General features: G+C 42.1%; 1 pseudogene; it reads right to left on the bottom strand.

Moving 5' to 3' along the window:
* Positions 1 to 572: 572 nt before the first annotated feature.
* On the bottom strand, positions 573 to 2,564 carry LOC123246351 (annotated as a pseudogene).
* Positions 2,565 to 2,916: the final 352 nt, after the last annotated feature.

Raw genomic sequence — 2,916 nt, 5'->3', positions numbered from 1 at the left:
GAGCAGCTCTGCCTGAGTTCCTCTGTCTTCTTTTTTTTTTGCTTGATTTCATATTTTTATTGGGTTTTCTTTTGTTGTTGTTCTGAATTGGGGAGTAGATTGTACTGGGAAGGAAAGGAAGGATTTTCTGCTGGCTGAAAACAATTTTTTTCTAAAAATCTTAGGGAATCAGTTATTTTGTGGACAACAAAATGATTACAATGGAGATGAGATATTTTATATAGCTTCCTCCTTTTCCATTCTTCCACCATTAGATTTTGCCAGTCTGCAGCAAGGATATTCACTTTTAAGTCAGAAATAATGGAATTTTATTATTTATCATCACCCATTAGAACACACTTGTAACTGCTGAAGATCTCAACTTCTCAAGTCATCCTATCCTGCTCTTCTAGGGGAATCTCTCTTGGAAATACCTAGAACATTTTCATATCTTATGCTTGATTTTTTTTTCAAAACTAATCACAAACCACAGTACACTGGGAGGATAATGATGAGAATCCATCAGTGTGGCATGTAAGAAACTCAACATTTCGGTGAATTCATTACTGTTGGGGGGGGGGAAGAGAGGGGATGCTAACTATGCATGGTTTTTTGGTTCCTTTCTCTGTCAATCGAGGTCCTTTTGTGGCTACTTCTTTATGTCTGACATTCAGCTACAATTCTGGAGTGACAAGGTGGATTCAAAGGAAATTACTTTTTAGTCAATGTCTGAACTCTCATTTGATTTAGATTTGTGCTTTTTTTCTTTCTCTTTCTCTTTTTCTTCTCCTTTTTCCTTTTCTTATATTTCTTTTCTTCTTTCTCTTATGCTTCTCCTTACATTCTAAGGAGCTGGAACTATTGCCATCTTCATCTGAGGTAGAATCTTCTAGTAGCTTCTTTAATTGCTGTATCCTCACATCTTTTTCATACTGCTTATTCTCTCTTATGATGTCATACGTGGGATCTTCATGTGCTACTCTGAATTGTTCTAATTTCGGATTGCCTTTGATAAAGAATCATCATTCTTTGTCACCTGTTCTGTGTCTGTACCATTTACCGCACCAGCATTGCATAACCTTGACTTCTTTCCCCAGAGGCATCCAGAATCCTTTAGTTGGAGCATTAGTCAGAAATTCTCTGGCATGTTCATTGCCTGGTACATCTGGAATACAGTCTTCTGGCTTAGTCTTTTCTTCCTTAATAAGTCCAGGGGGAGGTTTCTCAAAAAAGGACTTGAGGTGCTGCAGCTGCTCCCACTGCTGCATGGCCTGTTGCCACCGTTTCTGCTCCTGGTGCCACTGCTTGTACCAACTCCGTTGCTTCTGGAGCTCAGGCCTGCAGGTGCATCTGACTGGGCCAGGGCTCTCCACTTCCCTCTGAAGCCACTAGGGGAGGAGCATTCTGCCTTTTTAGTAACAAACTGGGGGGTGGGGGGGAGGAAGAGGATGGTGTGTGTGCCCACAGAGTGCTCTGTGTGCCATCTTTGGCACCACCCATGCCATAGGTTTGACATTACTGACCTAGGTTATGGCTAAAGATTGATGTGAGGTATTTTCTCAATTTTGAATCTAAGCAACTATATTAGGGGGTTTTGGGAGACACGGTCAGATGAGAGACCAACTGATTATTTTGGGCCAGTACCAAAGTTTTCACACTGTGGGTTGAAGGTTCCCAGCACTTATCCCTGACCAAGCCTGAGCTTGATTTGGGCCCAGCACACAGATTTCTCAGTCACAAGAGCTGGGGTAAAAGTCAATAGAAGATGTAGGTTTTTTTCCAGAGAGGTTTGGATGGAAAGGAAAATCCTTGTCATCACTAGTTCTCTAGCTAATACCCCCAGATCTAAACCTTATTGAGAAGGGCCTTCAGAGATTTTGATGGTCTGCATTTGTCACCCTCTCCTCTCTAACCTGTACCCTGTTCTAGCTACCCTGCACTATCCAAACTTCTCTTGATTATTAATAGAGGTACTGGTCTGTGACAGATTAGACAGGGACCAAAGGGTAGGTCCCAAATCCAACTGGACCCAGACCTCTGCTTACTGATAGTGAAGATAGCTGGGTGCTGGTTCAGGCTAACATCAGGTTCACAGGATCTTCTTTCAAGGAAACACAGCAACAAGGACAGGATCAGAAACCTCAGGACTTGGCAGTCACTCCCTCCAGGTTTACATCGAGAGAGAGAGAGAGAGAGAGAGAGAGAGAGAGAGAGAGAGAGAGAGAGAGAGAGAGAGAGACCTAACATCCTGAGTTCCAGTTTTAACTCTTCCTTCCAGCATTCCAGAATCTTCCACCTTCAGGTCTCATGCATCTGTCCTCTGCAAACCTTCATCTCTCTTACTATAATTATCTCTTCCTTATAACACAACTCATATGTCTTATATTAAAGGTGGCCCCATTCTAATCCACTAGTTATGGGTTCTATGCTCTTTTTATTGTGTAAACCACTTGGCAGGATTTGTGGGACATTTCAACTCACCTCAGGTGGAACACAGGGGTGACCTTTTCCCCTTTTTGATCTGATGATTTATCCATCTGTTGACAATTCAGCACCATGGAAGAGATAAGCCAACAGCAAGTCATCATTGGATACCACATAAATCATGGGAATGATGAAGTTCCAGATCATGATGCAACATTTTCATTTAGCTATTGTTAACTCTAAAAATTAAGAACCAGAGAGCCACAGTGCTCTCAACAAAAACTGTTGGTGGGAACAAAAGGCCAAAGTTGGTGGGGGGAGATGAATGCCTCAAGAATTGGGCAACAAAGGGAAGAAACTTATACCCAGCAACAAGAGTTGTTTGTCAGTAGTTTAGAATGAGGGCCAGGGTGTGGTTTGTATAGGAGTTATGTGGCTTGATGCAGAAATTTCTCTGGTCTGATCTGAATCATTCTTGTGGTTTATCTGCAGGGTAACTTCCAGGGCATGTTG

The sequence above is a fragment of the Gracilinanus agilis genome, chromosome 4 (genome assembly GCF_016433145.1).
Source record: "Gracilinanus agilis isolate LMUSP501 chromosome 4, AgileGrace, whole genome shotgun sequence".
NCBI lineage: Eukaryota > Metazoa > Chordata > Mammalia > Didelphimorphia > Didelphidae > Gracilinanus > Gracilinanus agilis.
The sequence above is the reverse complement of the archived record's forward strand: the minus strand, read 5'-3'. Positions and strand labels throughout refer to the sequence as shown.